General features: G+C 38.1%; 1 protein-coding gene across 1 annotated transcript in view; it reads left to right on the top strand.

Moving 5' to 3' along the window:
* LRP1B (LDL receptor related protein 1B) overlaps positions 1 to 19,032 on the top strand; it is a 2,198,408-nt gene that overhangs the window by 1,480,744 nt on the left and 698,632 nt on the right.

Here is a 19,032-nt window from a genome sequence, read left to right as displayed (position 1 = left end):
AGTTCTTCTTCACTTTCTTCCATAAGGATGGTGTCATCTGTATATCTGAGTTTATTGGTATTTTTCCTGGCAATATTGATTCCACCTTTTGCTTTATCCAGCCTGGCATTTTGCATTATGTACTCTGCATATAAGTTAAATAAGAGGGTGACAATATACAGCCTTGACGTACCTCTTTCCTGATTTGGAACCATTCTGTTGTTCCATATCCAGTTCTAACTGTTGCTTCCTGACCTGCATATAAATGTCTCAGGCAGCAAGTAAGGTGGTCTGGGATTCCCATTTCTTTAAGAATTTTCCACATTTTGTTGTTATCCACACAGTCAAAGTCTTTGGTATAGTCAACAAAACAAAAGTGGATTTTTTGTGGAACTCCCTTGCTTTTTCAATGATCCAGTGTATGTTGGAAATTTGATATAGCATCTTACCAAAGAAAAATAAATTTGTAGAGAAATAAAAAGATAAAGGGAAAAGGTTTTAGACTTAAAGAAAGTAAGTTATAAGAAGTTAATTACATGAAAAAAACTAAGGAAAGATAAGAGTCATTTTAGTAAATTCCTTTCAAGGCTATCTCTGGGCTGGTAAGAGTCTAGACTTATTTCTGGTGATTAACAGGTAAGCCTCTTCCCAAGTGGCTCAGTGGGCAAAGAATCCACCTGCAGTGCTGGAGACATGGGTTTGATCCCTGGGTCAGGAAGATCCATTCGAGGAAAGCATAGCAACCTCCTCTAGTATTCTTGCCTGGAGAAACTCATGGACAGAGGGGCCTGGGGGGCTACAGCTCATTGGGTTGCAAAGCATAGGATATGACTGAAGCAACTATGTGGGTACAGGAGGGCCGAGAGGAGCTACTCCACGTCCAAGGTAAGGAGCAGTGGCTGCACTTTGCTGAAGCAGCCATGAAGAGAAACCACACATCCAAGGTAAGAGAAAACCAGGTAAGATGGTAGGTGTTGCAAGAGGGTATCAGAGGGCAGACACACTGAAACCATAATCACAGAAAACTAGCCAGTCTGATCACATGGACCACAGCCTTGTCTCACTCAAAGAAACTAAACAATACCCTATGGAGCCACCCAAGACGGGCGGGTCACGTTGGAGAGGTCTGACACAATGTGGTCCACTGGAGAAGGGAAAGGCAAACCACTTCAGTATTCTTGCCTTGAGAACACCATGAAGAGTATGAAAAGGCAAAATGATAGGATACTGAAAGAGGAACTCCCCAGGTCATTAGGTGCCAAATACGCTGCAGGAGATCAGTGGAGAAATGACTCCAGAAAGAATGAAGGGATGGAGCCAAAGCAGAAACAATACCCAGTTGTGGATATGACTGGTGATAAAAGCAAAGTCCAATGCTGTAAAGAGCAATATTGCACAGGAACCTGGAATGTAGGTCCGTGAATCAAGGCAAATTGGAAGTGGTCAAACGGAAGATGGCAAGAGTGAACGTCGACATTCTAGGAATCAGCGAACTAAAATGGACTGGAATGGGTGAATTTAACTCAGAGAACCATTATATCTACTACTGTGGGCAGAAATCCCTCAGAAGAAATGGAGTTGCCATCATGGTCAACAAAAGAGTCTGAAATGCAGTACTTGGATGCAATCTCAAAAATGACAGAATGATCTCTGTTCATTTCCAAGGCAAACCATTCAGAATCACAGTGATCCAAGCCTATGCCCCAACCAATAACACTGAAGAAGCTGAAGTTGAATGGTTCTATGAAGACCAACAAGACCTTCTAGAACTAACTCCCAAAATAGATGTCCTTTTCATTATAGGGGACTGGAATGCAAAAGTAGGAAGTCAAGAAACACCTGGAGTAACAGGCAAATTTGGCCTTGGAATATGGAATGAAGCAGGGCAAAGGCTGATAGAGTTTTGGCAAGAGAATGCACTGGTCATAGCAAACACCCTCTTCCAACAACACAAGAGAAGACTCTACACATGGACAGCACCAGATGGTCAACATCGAAATCAGATTGATTATATTCTATGCAGCCAAAGATGGAGAAGCTTTATACAGTCTACAAAAACAAGACCGGGAGCTGACTGTGGCTCAGACCATGAATTTCTTTTTGCCAAATTCAGACTTAAATTTAAGAAAGTAGGGAAAACCACTAGACCATTCAGGTATGACCTAAATCAAATCCCTTATGATTATACAGTGGAAATGAGAAACAGATTTAAGGGACTAGATCTGATAGACAGAGTTTCTGATGATCTATGGACAGAGGTTCATGACACTGTACAGGAGACAAGGATCAAGACCATCCCCAAGAAAAAGAAATGCAAAAAAGCAAAATGGCTGTCTGAGGAGACCTTACAAATAGCTCTGAAAAGAAGAGAAACAAAAAGCAAAGGAGAAAAGGAACAATATTCCCATTTGAATGCAGAGTTCCAAAGAACAGCAAGAAGAGATAAGAAAGCCTTCCTCAGTGATCAATCAAAGAAATAGAGGAAAACAACAAAATGGGAAAGATTAGAGATCTCTCCAAGAAAATTAGAGATAACAAGGGGACATTTCATGCAAAGATGGGCTCGATAACGGACAGAAATGGTATGGACCTAACAGCCGCAGAAGATATTAAGAAGAGCTGGAAAGAATACACAGAAGAACTGTACAAAAAAGACCTTCATGACCCAGATAATCATGATGGTGTGATCCCTCACCTAGAGCCAGACATCCTGTAATGTGAAGTCAAGTGGGCCTTAGAAAGCATCACTACAAAAAAAGCTAGTGGATGTGATGGAATTCCAGATGAGCTATTTTAAATCCTGAAAGATGATGCTGTGAAAGTACTACACTCAATATGCCAGTAAATTTGGAAAACTCAGCAGTGGCCACTGGACTAGAAAAGGTCAGTTTTCATTCCAATCCTAAAGAAAGGCAATGTGAAAGAATGCTCAAACTACAGCACAATTTTACTCATGTCACATGCTAGTAAAGTAATGCTCAAAATTCTCCAAGCCAGGCTTCATCAATACGTGAACTGTGAACTTTTGGATGTTCAAGCTGGTTTTAGAAAAGGCAGAGGAACCAGAGATCAAATTGCCAACATCTGCTGGATCATGGAAAAAGCAAGAGAACTCCAGAAAAACATCTATTTCTGCTTTATTGCCTATGCCAAAGCCTTTGACTGTGTGGATCACAATAAACTGTGGAAAATTCCTTCAAGAGATGGGAATACCAGACCACCTGACCTGCCTCTTGAGAAACCTATATGCAGGTCAGGAAGCAACAGCTAGAACTGGACATGGAACAACAGACTGGTTCCAAATAGGAAAAGGAGTACGTCAAGGCTATCTATTGTCACCCTGCTTATTCAACTTACATGCAGAGTACATCATAAGAAACGCTGTGTTAGGTAAAAGACGACCAGGTACACCAAAAAATGGTTAAGGGGCTTTAATGGCGAAGCGCTCCCGGGCGGGGTTCCCGGACCTGAACAGGGCAGGTCGAGGAAATCTGCGCACCCTGACCGCATTGGAAGTTTGTTTATATATGCATGTTGCGAGGGATGGCTAGGCTAGCGGATGGAATTTTGGATAGACTGCTGGTTTGTGGCGTGGCGAGCTGATAGGTTTCTCTATGCGGCTGGGGCGGGGCGGCTTTAGCTGGCTGAGTGTGCTGTCATTGGTCCCTGGCATCCGGGAGGCTCCCTCCATTAGGGACTGAGGAAGGGGAGGCTCGTCATGGCAACCGGCGAAGTGTGCTGTCATTGGTCCCTGGGATCTGGGAGGATCCTCCGTTAGGGACTTTTTCGCCAGCAGGAGGGAGAGGAGGGGTGGCCCATCATAGCCCCCGGGGTCCGACCTTACACGCTGGGCTGGAAGAAGCACAAGCTGGAATCAAGTTTGCTGGGAGAAATGTCAATAACCTCAGATATGCAGATGACACCACCCTTATGGCACAAAATGAAGAGGAACTAAAAAGCCTCTTGATGAAAGTGAAAAGTGAAAAGTTGGCTTAAAGCTCAACATTCAGAAAATGAAGATCATGGCATCTGTTCCCAATACTTCATGGGAAATAGATGGGGAAACAGTGGCTGACTTTATTTTTTGGGGCTCCAAAATCACTGCAGATGGTGATTGCAGCCATGAAATTAAAAGACGCTTACTCCTTGGAAGGAAAGTTATATCCAGCCTAGACAGCATATTAAAAAGCAAAGATATTACTTTGCTAACAAATGTCCGTCTAGTCAAGGCTATGGTTTTTCCTGTGGTAATGTATGGATGTAAGAGTTGGACTGTGAAGAAAGCTGAGTACCGAAGAATTGATGCTTTTGAAGTGTGGTGTTGGAGAAGACTCTTTTTTTTTTTTTTAAATTTTAAAATCTTTAATTCTTACATGTGTTCCCAAACATGAACCCCCCTCCCACCTCTCTCCCTACAACATCTCTCTGGGTCATCCCCATGCACCAGCCCCAAGCATGCTGCACCCTACGTCAGACATGGACTGGCGATTCAATTCTTACATGACAGTATACATGTTAGAATTCCCATTCTCCCAAATCATCCCACCCTCTCCCTCTCCCTCTGAGTCCAAAAGTCCAGTTATACACATCTGTGTCTTTTTTCCTGTCTTGCATACAGGGTCGTCATTGCCATCTTCCTAAATTCCATAGTATATGTGTTAGTATACTGTATTGGTGTTTTTCTTTCTGGCTTACTTCACTCTGTATAATTGGCTCCAGTTTCATCCATCTCATCAGAACTGATTCAAATGAATTCTTTTTAACGGCTGAGTAATACTCACTCCATTGTGTATATGTACCACAGCTTTCTTATCCATTCATCTGCTGATGGACATCTAGGTTGTTTCCATGTCCTGGCTATTATAAACAGTGCTGCGATGAACATTGGGGTACATGTGTCTCTTTCAATTCTGGTTTCCTCAGTGTGTATGCCCAGCAGTGGGATTGCTGGGTTCATAAGGTAGTTCTATTTGCAATTTTTTTAAGGAATCTCCACACTGTTCTCCATAGTGGCTGTACTAGTTTGCATTCCCACCAACAGTGTAGGAGGGTTCCCTTTTCTCCACACCCTCTCCAGCATTTATTGCTTGCAGATTTTTGGATCGCAGCCATTCGGACTGGTGTGAAGTGGTACCTCATTGTGGTTTTGATTTGCATTTCTCTAATAATGAGTGATGTTGAGCATCTTTTCATGTGTTTGTTAGCCATCTGAATGTCTTCTTTGGAGAAATGTCTATTTAGTTCTTTGGCCCATTTTTTGATTGGGTCGTTTATTTTTCTGGAATTGAGCTGCAGAAGTTGCTTGTATATTTTTGAGATTAGTTGTTTGTCAGTTGCTTCATTTGCTATTATTTTCTCCCATTCAGAAGGCTGTCTTTTCACCTTGCTTATAGTTTCCTTTGTTGTGCAGAAGCTTTTAATTTTAATTAGATCCCATTTGTTTATTTTTGCTTTTATTGCCAGAATTCTGGGAGGTGGATCATAGAGGATCCTGCTGTGATTTATGTCTGAGAGTGTTTTGCCTATGTTCTCCTCTAGGAGTTTTATAGTTTCTGATCTTACATTTAGATCTTTAATCCATTTTGAGTTTATTTTTGTGTGCGGTGTTAGAAAGTGATCTAGTTTCATTCTTTTACAAGTGGTTGACCAGTTTTCCCAGCACCACTTGTTAAAGAGATTGTCTTTACTCCATTGTATATTCTTGCCTCCTTTGTCAAAGATAAGGTGTCCATATGTGTGTGGATTTATCTCTGGGCTTTCTATTTTGTTCCATTGATCTATATGTCTGTCTTTGTGCCAGTACCATACTGTCTTGATGACTGTGGCTTTGTAGTAGAGCCTGAAGTCAGGCAAGTTGATTCCTCCAATTCCATTCTTCTTTCTCAAGATTGCTTTGGCTATTCGAGGTTTTTTGTATTTCCAGACAAATCTTGAAATTATTTGTTCTAGTTCTGTGAAAAATGTGGCTGGTAGCTTGACAGGGATTGCATTGAATTTGTAGATTGCTTTGGGTAGTATACTCATTTTCACTATATTGATTCTTCCTGATCCATGAACATGGTATATTTCTCCATCTATTAGTGTCCTCTTTGATTTCTTTCATCAGTGTTTTATAGTTTTCTATATATAGGTCTTTAGTTTCTTTAGGTAGATATATTCCTAAGTATTTTATTCTTTTCATTGCAATGGTGAATGGAATTGTTTCCTTAATTTCTTTTTCTTTCTCATTATTAGTGTATAGGAATGCAAGGGATTTCTGTGTGTTGATTTTATATCCTGCAACTTTACTGTATTCATTGATTAGCTCTAGTAATTTTCTGGTGGAGTCTTTAGGGTTTTCCATGTAGAGGATCATGTCATCTGCAAACAGTGAGAGTTTTACTTCTTCTTTTCCAATTTGGATTCCTTTTATTTCTTTTTCTGCTCTGATTGCTGTGGCCAAAACTTCCAGAACTATGTTGAATAGTAGCGGTGAAAGTGGACACCCTTGTCTTGTTCCTGACTTTAGGGGAAATGCTTTCAATTTTTCACCATTGAGGATAATGTTTGCTGTGGGTTTGTCATAGATAGCTTTTATTATGTTGAGGTATGTTCCTTCTATTCCTGCTTTCTGGAGAGTTTTTATCATAAATGGATGTTGAATTTTGTCAAAGGCCTTCTCTGCATCTATTGAGATAATCATATGGTTTTTATTTTTCAATTTGTTAATGTGGTGAATTACATTGATTGATTTGCGGATATTGAAGAATCCTTGCATCCCTGGGATAAAGCCCACTTGGTCATGGTGTATGATCTTTTTAATGTGTTGTTGGATTCTGATTGCTAGAATTTTGTTGAGGATTTTTGCATCTATGTTCATCAGTGATATTGGCCTGTAGTTTTCCTTTTTTGTGACATCTTTGTCAGGTTTTGGTATTAGGGTGATGGTGGCCTCATAGAATGAGTTTGGAAGTTTACCTTCCTCTGCAATTTTCTGGAAGAGTTTGAGGAGGATAGGTGTTAGCTCTTCTCGAAATTTTTGGTAGAATTCAGCTGTGAAGCCGTCTGGACCTGGGCTTTTGTTTGCTGGAAGATTTCTGATTACAGTTTCAATTTCCGTGCTTGTGATGGGTCTGTTAAGATTTTCTATTTCTTCCTGGATTCAGTTTTGGAAAATTGTACTTTTCTAAGAATTTGTCCATTTCTTCCACATTGTCCATTTTATTGGCATACAACTGCTGGATAGTAGTCTCTTATGATCCTTTGTATTTCTGTGTTGTCTGTTGTGATCTCTCCATTTTCATTTCTAATTGTATTGATTTGATTTTTCTCTCTTTGCTTCTTGATGAGTCTGGCTAATGGTTTGTCAATGTTTATTTATCCTTTCAAAGAACCAGCTTTTGGCTTTGTTGATTTTTGCTATGGTCTCTTTTGTTTCTTTTGCATTTATTTCTGCCCTAATTTTTAAGATTTCTTTCCTTCTACTAACTCTGGGGTTCTCCAACTCTTCCTTTTCTAGTTGCTTTAGTTGCAGAGTTAGGTTATTTATTTGACTTTTTTCTTGTTTCTTGAGGTATGCCTGTATTGCTATGAACTTTCCTCTTAGCACTGCTTTTATAGTGTCCCACAGGTTTTGGGTTGTTGTGTTTTCATTTTCATTAGTTTCTATGAATATTTTGATTTCTTTTTTGATTTCTTCTGTGATTTGTTGGTTATTCAGAAGTGTGTTGTTCAACCTCCATATGTTGGAATTTTTAATAGTTTTTCTCCTGTAATTGAGATCTAATCTTAATGCATTATGGTCAGAAAAGATGCTTGGAATGATTTCAATTTTTTTGAATTTATCTGGACTGCAAGGAGATCCAATCAGTCCATTCTAAAGGAGATCAGTCCTGGGTGTTCATTGGAAGGAATAATGCTGAGGCTGAAACTCTAATACTTTGGCCACCTCATTCGAAGAGTTGACTCATTGGAGAAGGCCCTGATGCTGGGAGGGATTGGGGGCAGAAGAAGAAGGGGACGACAGAGGATGAGATGGCTTGATGACTTCACCGACTCGATGGTCATGTGTTTGAGTAAACTCTGGGAGTTGCTAATGAACAGGGAGGCCTGGCATGCTGCGATTCATTGGGTCGCAAAGGGTCGGACACAACTGAGTGACTGAACTGAAGCAACTAAGCACAGCAAAGAAAAAAAAGAAAGAGCAGGGCAGAAAGCTTTTATTTTTGGTGTCTGTTGTTTCTTAATTATTTTCAACTCAAGATAATCTTTAAAATTGTCTGTTTTAGAGTGGCATAATCTGTTGCCCTACATATTCAACTTTTTACTGAAAAATGTTTTTTACTTGAAAATTGATTGAGGTAATTTTAGTTTCACATGTAGTTTAAAAATAGTACAGAAGGGTTCCATATATACTTCATCTCATTTTCCCCAATTGGAATATTATATAAAACTATAATGTGAAACTGAATGTTCGTGTCTGACTTTTTGTGACCCCATGGACTATACAGTCCCTGGAATTCTCCCAGCCAGAATACTGGAGTGGGTAGCTGTTCCCTTCTCCAGGGAATCTTCCCAACCCAGGGATCAAATCCTGGTCTTCTGCATTGCAGGTGGATTCTTTACCAGCTGAGCATAAGGGAAGCCCAAGAATACTGCAGTGGGTGGTCTGTTCGTTCTCCACTGGATCTTCCTGACCCAGGAATAATCGAATCAGGGTCTCCTGCATTGCAGGAGTTATTAGGGAACTGAGCTATTGGGGAATAAAATATTACCACTCAGATATTGACCTTAATATAATTTATTAATCTTAATCAGATTATGTACTATTAGTATTCATTTGTGTGTGTGTGTCTGTGTGTATTCAGATCTATATAATTTTATCATGTGTATAGTTTCTTATATTAATACCAGAGTCAAAATACTGAATAAACTGAATCAATTTCTGTGGATAAATAGGGGAAATAAATAAAGGCAAAATAAGATAGTGAATAATTCCAATATCACAACAATCTTTCCTATTACCTATTTCATATGTACTCTCTTCCCCCTTTTCTTATCACATTGTCTTCCATTTCAAAAATGTTGTCATTTTAAAGTGTTACATAAATGAAATCGTACAGTATATAACTTTTTGGATTGCCTTTTTTCCACTCAGCATTTATCCCTGGGAGAGTTGTTGCATGTATCAGTAGATTTTTTATTTTTCTTTTTAATGCTGAGTAGTATGTCCTGTTACATACATAGCACAGTTTAGTTAACCATTCTCCTGTTAAAGGAAGTGAGATGATTCTAGTTTTTAACTGAAACCAAATGTGGCCTCTATACATGGACACCAAATTAAATCTTGGAGATAAGAATTTTGTGTGAAGTAGAAAAGAATACTTTTATTGCTTTCCAGGTAGAGGAGGCCACATCAGCCTATGCCCTTAAAACTATATGTTTCAACCTGGGTGTATGAGGAAGAATGAGGTGAGGAATCTTACAGTGGAAGGGTGGGGTTGCTGATGAGGACAAGGATCAGGGTGTCTATAGGGCTCACATTCCTTCAATCTGGAGATCATCTGGTATCAGGTGATGATGGTTAATTGTGACCACCTCTGGAAGAGTACTTCCTCAAGTAGTTGACATCTTCATTTGGTGGAGGTTTTAATTTTGCAGAAAAGCTCAAAGAAAATGTAATGTATATCCCTTGAGCGGGACCAGGACCCTGCTCCAATGGTTGCAGGATTGTTTCTTGACCGCTCCTTCCTTGTCTCCACAGCCTCTCCATTCCCTGAATAACAGCTGTTTGAACGTGCCCTCAGGCAAGGGGACAGGAAAAGGCTTTTGCACCCAGGAGGGTCATAAGATTCTGCTGGGATTCATGACTTCTATAAATACAGCTGTTATAAACATTCATGTACAAGTTTTTGTGTAAATATCTGTTTTAATTTCTCTGTGATAAATTCCCAGGAGTTCAATTAGTCGGACCTATGGTAATAATATGCTTAATTTCATAAGAAACTGCCCAGTTGTTTTCCAGAGTAGCTGTACCATTTTACATTCCTACCAGCAATGTCAGTGACAGTTTTTTCCCGCATCCTTAGCAGTGTTTACTGTCGTCACTAGTTTTATTGTAGTCATTCATTTGTCTGTAGTGATACACATTGTCATTTTCGTTTGCATTTTCTTGTGACACTGAACATTTTTTTCATGCATTTATTTGTCATTTGTATATTTTCTGTGAGAATTTTGCTCATTTATTTTTCCCATTTTCTAATATGTTTTTTTAAAACTATTGAATTTTGAGATTTCTTTTCTGAATACTAGTCTTTTGATGGATATGTGGACTGCAACTATTTTGTCCCAGACTGAAGCATATTTTTTATTGGCTTCTATAGAGAAAAGTTTTTAATTTGGATGTACCTGTATAAATCAGAAAATACTGAATTACAATTTAAGCCTGCAATCTGAGAATTTCTCATTATTAAATTATCTCAAAATAATCAATTGTAGGGATTAACAGAGAGATGGTTATAAATTTTAGAAATAGGATTTTAGCTTAAAAGGAAATACAAAAACCTAGCATTTGTTAAGGATGTCTATGTGTCAGACACTAGTCTATGAGGGAATTATTTTTATTACTACAACCTAACAATTGTGAAGTGAGTGTATAGCCAGGCAAAGGCTACCTAGGCTTCTGTCAGATCAACCCAGAACCTCACAGACAAGGTAGTTAGAGGGTAGCAGCTTATATTTGTGTTTTCTTCAGAATGAAGCCAGAGATAGATTACAAAGAGTACTTTGGACTTTCTCAGGATGTTTATTCTTTAACTTAAAAATCTAAGTGTTTTCAGAAGAGAATATTTCTTGAGATAGCCTAATGGTGAGTAGGCACTTACTCCTATTCTACTTCTCCATGGAATAACTTTGCTCCCTTGGAGTTAAAAGTTCAGAGTTTCAGAGAAAGTTCTGCCTCAGGAATAATCATTCCTCTTTTGGTGAACTCTGAAAATATCTCTGTTTTGGAATATCTAGAACATTATAATTATCCTGCAAGTATTGTAAGGGATGCAGCTTTATAATATTTCAGCATATCCATGTGTTTTCAATAGCCAGTTTTTACAGCTTTCACAGTTCCAGAAGCAGAAGGAATTGTGTTCCACTGTCTGAACATAACAGTGTTATGTTCAGTGAAGATTTCAGTGTTATTTATTATGGATGGCTAGAGGCCTTAAAGTTAATCATCTACATTAAAATATCCACTGTATGTCTTTTTCCCCATCTACATCTTTAGTATTTCTATGTTTCCAAAGATCTCATCATGATACACTTTCCAGCAAAATTTAAAAGGCCTCATTGAATCTTTTAAATATTCAGATTTAAAAGATATCAAAACTATGCTGTGTTTAAAAAAAAAAAAGTCCTTATATTGTATATTCTAAAATGACCTCAAGAGATTTCTTAAAAATACTGATGCTTGGGACCAACATAAATCAATTAAATTAGAGTTTCTGGGGGTGGGATCAGTATTTTTAATAGCTTTTCAGATAATTATAATGCACTGCCAGGGATGAAAATCTTGAAATCAACTTTGATAAGTGATGGAAAAAATTAGATAATTATTATCTATAGAAAGCCATAATTTTTAAAATTTTTCTATATGTTTTCATTTTTGTCTTAATTCTAAGTTTATGGTATCCTGATTTTATTTTGAGTCATATAATAAAAAAAAGAGATGAGACACATAAAAATGAACTTTTCAGTCTTTGTAACAAAATTAAATTTTAAGTCTACTTAAAATTTAAAGGATTTATTTTTTTTAGTGATATGTGGAAAATATTGTTAATTATATTTATTTTAATAGTGTGTAATTTCTTTTACCAATGTATGGAATGTTTCCGTTATGAGGGCAATTACATCATTTTGGCAAGTCATATTGTCTAAATTAAAAGTAAGATGGTTTTAATCAAAATATTCAAAGAAAATAATAAATTAAAGCAAAACTTGCTTTCAAATAATGAGTGTTAGAATCAAAGTAGATAGATTATCTATGCTCCTTTCAGTAATAGAAAAGATAAGTAAAAAGATAAGTTTTCCTTATCATTAGTTCAGTACAGTTCAGTCGCTCAGTCGTGTCCGACTCTTTGCGACCCCATGAATTGCAGCATGCCAGGCCTCCCTGTCCATCATCAACTCCCGGAGTTCACTCAAACTCACGTTCATCGAGTCAGTGATGCCAGCCAGCCATCTCATCCTATGTCGTCCCCTTCTTCTCCTGCCCCCAATCCCTCCCAGAATCAAAGTCTTTTCCGATGAGTCAACTCTTCACATGAGGTGGCCAAATTACTGGAGTTTCAGCTTTAGCATCATTCCTTCCAAAGAAATCCCAGGGCTGATCTCCTTCAGAATGGACTGGTTGGATCTCCTTGCAGTCCAAGGGACTCTCAAGAGTCTTCTCCAACACCACAGTTCAAAAGCATCAATTCATTGGCGTCAGCCTTCTTCACAGTCCAACACTGACATCTATACATGACTACTGGAAAAACCATAGCCTTGACTAGATAGACCTTAGTTGGCAAAGTAATGTCTCCGCTTTTGAATATGCTATCTAGGTTGGTCATAACTTTTCTTCCAAGGAGGAAGCGTCTTTTAATTTCATGGCTGGAGTCACCATGTGCAGTGATTTTGGAGCCCCCAAAAATAAAGTCAGCCACTGTTTCCACTGTTTCCCCATCTATTTCCCATGAAGCGATGGGACCAGATGCCATGATCATCGTTTTCTGAATGTTGAGCTTTAAGCCAACTTTTTCACTCTCCTCTTTTACTTTCATCAAGAGGCTTTTTCGTTTCTCTTCGCTTTGTGCCATAAGGGTGTTGTGATCTGCATATCTGAGGTTATTGATATTTCTCCCAGAAATCTTGATTCCAGCTTGTGTTTCTTCCAGTCCAGGGTTTCTCATGATGTACTCTGCATATAAGTTAAATAAGCTGGGTGACAATATACAGCCTGACGTACTCCTTTTCCTATTTGGAACCAGTCTGTTGTTCCATGTCCAGTTCTAACGGTTGCTTCCTGGCCTGCATACAGATTTCTCAAGAGGCAGGTCATGTGGTCTTGTATTCCCATCTCTTTCAGAATTTTCCACAGTTTCTTGTGATCCACACAGCCAAAGGCTTTGGCATAGTCAAGAAAGCAGAAATAGATGTTTTTCTGGAATTCTCTTGCTTTTTCCATGATCCAGCAGATGTTGGCAATTTGATCTCTGGTTCCTCTGCCATTTCTAAAACGAGCTTGAACATCAGGAAGTTCATGGTTCATGTATTGCTGAAGCCTGGCTTGGAGAATTTTGAGCATTACTTTTCTAGTGTGTGAGATGAGTGCAATTATGTGGTAGTTTGAGCATTCTTTGGCATTGTCTTTCTTTGGAATTGGAATGAAAACTGACCTTTTCCAGTCCTGTGGCCACTGCTGAGTTTTCCAAATTTGCTGGCATATTGAGTGTAGCACTTTCACAGCATCATCTTCCAGGATTTGAAACAGCTCAACTGGAATTCCATCACATCCACTAGCTTTGTTCATAGTGATGCTTTCTAAGGCCCACTTGACTTCACATTACAGGTTGTCTGGCTCTAGATGAGTGATCACACCATCATGATTATCTGGGTCGTGAAGATCTTTTTTGTACAGTTCTTCGTGTGTTCTTACCACCTCTTCTTAATATTTTCTGCGACTGTTAGGTCCATACCATTTCTGTCCTTTATCGAGCCCATCTTTGCATGAAATGTTCCCTTGGTATCTCTAATTTTCTTGAAGAGATCTCTAACCTTTCCCATTCTGTTCTTTTCCTCTATTTCTTTGCAATGATCGCTGAAGAAGGTTTTCTTATCTCTTCTTGCTATTCTTTGGAACTCTGCATTCAGATGCTTATAGCCTTCCTTTTCTCCTTTGTTTTTCACCTCTCTTCTTTTCACAGCTATTTGTAAGGCCTCCCCAGACAGCCATTTTGCTTTTTTGCATTTCTTTTCCATGGGGATGATCTTGATCCCTGTCTCCTGTACAATGTCACGAACCTCATTCCATAGTTCATCAGGCACTTTATCTATCAGATCTAGGCCCTTAAATCTATTTCTCACTTCCACTGTATAATCATAAGGGATTTGATTTAGGTCATACCTGAATTGTCTTGCAGTTTTCTCTACTTACTTCATTTTATGTCTGAATTTGGCAATAAGGAGTTCATGACCTGAGCCACAGCCAGCTCCTGGTCTTGTTTTTGTGGACTGTATAGAGCTTCTCCATCTTTGGCTGCAAAGAATATAATCAATCTGATTTCGGTGTTGACCATCTGGTGATGTCCATGTGTAGAGTCTCCTCTTGTGTTGTTGGAAGAGGGTGTTTGCTATGACCAGTGCATTTTCTTGGCAAAACTCTATTAGTCTTTGCCCTGCTTCATTCTGCATTCCTAGGCCAAATTTGCCTGTTACTCCAGGTGTTTCTTGACTTCCTACTTTTGCATTCCAGTCCCCTATAGTGAAAAGGGCATCCTTTTTGGTTGTTAGTTCTAAAAGGTCTTGTAGGTCTTCATAAAACCATTCAGCTTCTTCAGCGTTACTGGTTGGGGCATAGACTTGGATTACTATGATATTGAATGGTTTGCCTTGGAGATGAACAGAGATCATTCTTTCATTTTTGAGATTGCATCCAAGTACTGCATTTCGGACTCTTGTTGACCATGATGGCTATTCCATATCTTTGTGGGATTTCTGCCGGCAGTAGTAGATATAATGATCATCTGAGTTAAATTCACTGCGCTTAGTTGCTGGGCACCTCCGCTGCCTGCACTTAGTGCCTCCTTATCATTAAGGTTTTTCAATTTAAGTGATGACTTTCTTCCAATTATATACCTATTATATTATTGAATCTGGGTTATCTATTTGATAAACAGATCCAGATAATTTTAAAAATAAATATATCTGGCAGAAATGACTGTAATGCAGAGTGGGTTAGTAATGCACTAATGGCATATTCTTCAGACAGACCTTAGAGCCCTTTCAGGACTTTTTAGTCTTAGTCACCCACACTAAGAATCTTCCAGTACAGAAATAATTACATTTCTTTGTGTACATTCCAGGACACTTTTATAGGCATGCTCACATTTGATCTGTTTTCTTATGGCTATTGACTTAGCATGCTAAAAGCATTGAGTAGCTTCAATTGCATCAAAACCATTGTGTTCACGGCTAAATGATTTATCTTTTGAAACAGAGATCTGATTCAGAAATTATTTCAATAGAAGGATACCAATTAAATCTTTATTGTTGCTAAGACCTAAACATAATAACACAATTTTTAAGTTGTATGTAAAAATATTTATATTAATGAGGTTTATAAATGTTTACTTCTAAACATACTAATTTATGAAAACATACATAACCAATTTCTTTAATTTATAATAGGATTTTTAAAATATTTCAATTCTATTGTCTATATCTGGAAATACACATGCTCAAGAACATTCAGGGATAAACTAATATATCTGACAGGAGAAAGGTATATGTAGGTGGCTAAGTGAATACATATACAGGTTAAAATAGGAACTTTACCTTTTTTTCCCTGTGAACCTTAAATTATTAATCCTAAACTACTTTTCTTTAATACTGATATAAAAAATCTAAGCCATACCAAGTAGCTCTATTGAATCACTGTGCTTCATCCCTATCTTTGTAATATATGGACATAGGTAATATATTTAAAAGAAATTGTTGTGGGGATAATTCAACTTTACTAGGCAGAACTCCTTGAAGACAATTTATTTCAAAATGGAGTTAATTAAATAACACGTACCTTCATTCAAAATTTATAATTTTTTCTCTGCTCTAGGCATCGTGCTCTGTGCTAAAGACAAAAAGCTCACGAACACACAGTTCCTTTCCCCTCAGCACTCACAATCTAGGAACAAAGATGTAGAGTAGTAGAAACTGGGGAACTATGGCCGAAAATCTGCAACTTCCTTGCTCTGTGTCAATGCTTTACAAAACCTAAGTTTGAGTCTAGAAACTGCAGAATTTTAGCTAGTTGAGAAAGTTCTGATATTGTGGGTTAGTGTGGAGTTGAGCATATTCAGTATGTACCCTCTCTTTCCAAAAAGGGGTTGTTCAGTTCAGTTCAGCCACTCAGTCGTTTCCGACACTTTGTGACCCCGTGGACTGCAGCACGCCGGGCTTTCCTGTCCATTACCAGCTCACGGAGCTTACTCAAACTCATGTCCATCGTGTTGGTGATATAATCCAACCATCTAATCCTCTGTCATCCCCTTCTCCAGCCTTCAAAGTTTCCCAGCATCAGGGTCTTTTCAAATAAGTCTGTTCCTCGCATCAAGTGGCCAGCGTATTGGAGTTTCAGCTTCAGCATCAGTCCTTCCAATGAATACTCAGGACTGATTTTCTTTAGGATGGACAGGTTGGATCTCCTTGCAGTCCAAGGGACTCTCAAGAATCTTCTCCAACACCACAGTTCAACAGCATCAATTCTTTGGTGCTCAGCTTTCTTTATAGTCCAGTTCTCACATCCATACATGACTACTGGAAAAACCATAACTTCGACTAGATGGACCTTTGCTGGTAAAGCAATGTCTCTGCCTTTTAGTATGCTACATAGGTTGGTCATAGCTTTTCTTCCAAAGAGCAAGTGTCGTTTAATTTCATGACTGCAGTCACCATCTGCAGTGATTTTGGAGACCCCCAAAATAAAGTCTCACTGTTTCCAATGTTTCCCCATCTATTTGCCATGAAGTGAAGGGACCAGATGCCAAGATCTTAGTTTTCTGAATGTTGACTTTTAAGCCAACTTTTTCACTCTCCTTTCACTTTCATCAAGAGGCTCTTTAGTTCTTCTTTGCTTTCTTCCATAAGGGTGGTATCATCTGCATATCTGCAGTTATTGATATTTCTCCCGGCGGTCTTGATTCTAGCTTGTGCTTCATCCAGCCTGGCATTTCACATGATGTGCTGTGCATATAAGTTAAATAAGCAGAGTGACAATATACAGCCTTGACATACTCCTTTCCCGAATTGGAACCAGTCTATTACATGGCCATTTCTAACTGTTGTTCCTGACCTGCATACAGATATCCCAGGAGGCAGGTCAGGTGGTCTGGGATTTCCATATCTTTAAAAATTTTCCACATTTTCTTGTGATCCACACAGTCAAAGGTTTTGGTGTAGTCAATAAAGCAAAAGTAGATGTTTTTCTGATAGGGGTTGAGGACAATTAAAAACATTCCCGAAGATTAAACAGACAGGAATATTAATTTTAAAAATCAAGGTGTAGGATAATTAGAACTCTCTGTTGAAGCCAGGAGGGAAGTTTGTCCTATAAATGCAATTGCTTTACAAGTGCTAGAGATGGGTCACAAATCTGACTCTTCGGTTTCTTTGCAGCCAAAGCAAAGACAGAAATATGATCAGTTACAATTTTATATTTTCCACATAAAGCTTTTCCTGGCACTGAGCCCTGAGAGAAATTCCTCCCATGGGTCCTTATATAAAGAGGTCACAGTGTGATGTATTATTTCAGACACTATATCCTGTGAAGTATAACAGCGGGTTTCCTATGGCTACTTCTTATAGCACCTTCCATTTATACCAAGAGCAAATGCCAAAGTCCAATTCAGAAGAGATTCAGAGACAGAGACAAAACCTTAGCAATCTAAAAATGCAAATAATTTTCTGATGATTTAACTTGATAGAGAAATAAATTTAGAATATATATGGTGATAGATACCTTGCCTTAAAGAGAATTTGTTAATTAGATTCTTGTTGAAAATTCAGCAACAGAAATTTTGGGACTATATTTGAACCATAAATCTACAGAAAAGATATGCTTCAGCTGAATTAAAGATGGAATTATATGCTTTAGATGGTCAACTTAGTAGAAGGTAAAATAGACCACTTATAACATTAAGGTGTCTAAACCAGGATTTATTTATACTAGAAAAGCTATATGGTGGTGGCTTAAAAGCTACTTACAGAATAACCAAACTTTCTCTCAATAAAAAGAAAAAAAAATGAATGATGAATGACTTTCACTATGAAAATCTTATCTCATAGAATATGACTATGTAGCTTTTGATTATTTTGTGATAGTAATTAAAGCTAATGACCCTCAGTATTTATAAAAATAATTTTTGAAAATGTTATCCCTTCAGTGTCTAAATCTATACATTGTGATCTCCTGATAAACCTTCCAGACTTTCATTAAGAAAACATACCAATAAGTCAGTAAATAGCTTGGATATTGTATAGACTTATTTTATTGTTGCTACTTGATTAAAACTTGTCCATTCACTAACTGTAGTTGAGTATTAGGCTATGTTATCACTTTTTCCATGCAGCTGAACTCAGTGATTCTCTCTGTTTGTTTCCCTTCTTTCTTCCATCTTCCCTTTTTTCTTACCTTTTCTTCCTTTCCTCTTTTTTCCTTTTTTTATCTTAGGTTTTTCGTTTTGTTTTGTTTTAATAGAGAAGGGACTTTTTTGTGTGTTGTTTATTCACTTCATTCTGTGAGGGAGGTCCCATAAAAAGATTATTTATTGCATGCCTGCTTTGTGCCCATATATGCTTCTTTCACAAGTATTAATAGTTGTGAGTCACAGAAGACCGACATGAAGCCACAGAGTTCATTTTATAACGTGGGTGGATCATGAACCTACTGAGCATGCCTGTAATTAATTAGATGTATATCCTTGGCAATCAAAATGTACGTGTCCTGAGACTTTTGAAAACCAAGAACACCCCTATAATGTAGGGAATTGTTCATAAACTACTATAAAGTGAACTTATAGTGACACATCCTGCAGGGACAACGGTCTTAAGCCATTGGCTTGGTTCGCTTCTTTTCTGTATGGTTTATTTCTCAATGACAGCTGCTAAATGAGCTCAATTCATTGCCACACTTCAGTGAAATTATTAATTGTTGAAATTCTATCTTTGGATTTACTTGAAGAGTACTGAAAACCACCACTTTCAATCTGTAACTTTCTAAGGTAGATTTTACTGAAAGTAAAGGGGAAATTAGAAATTTCATTAATA

Source organism: Capra hircus, chromosome 2 (assembly GCF_001704415.2).
Source record: "Capra hircus breed San Clemente chromosome 2, ASM170441v1, whole genome shotgun sequence".
NCBI classification, from domain to species: Eukaryota; Metazoa; Chordata; class Mammalia; order Artiodactyla; family Bovidae; genus Capra; species Capra hircus.
Note: the sequence above shows the minus strand (reverse complement) of the source record. Positions and strands in the feature narration are given on the sequence as shown.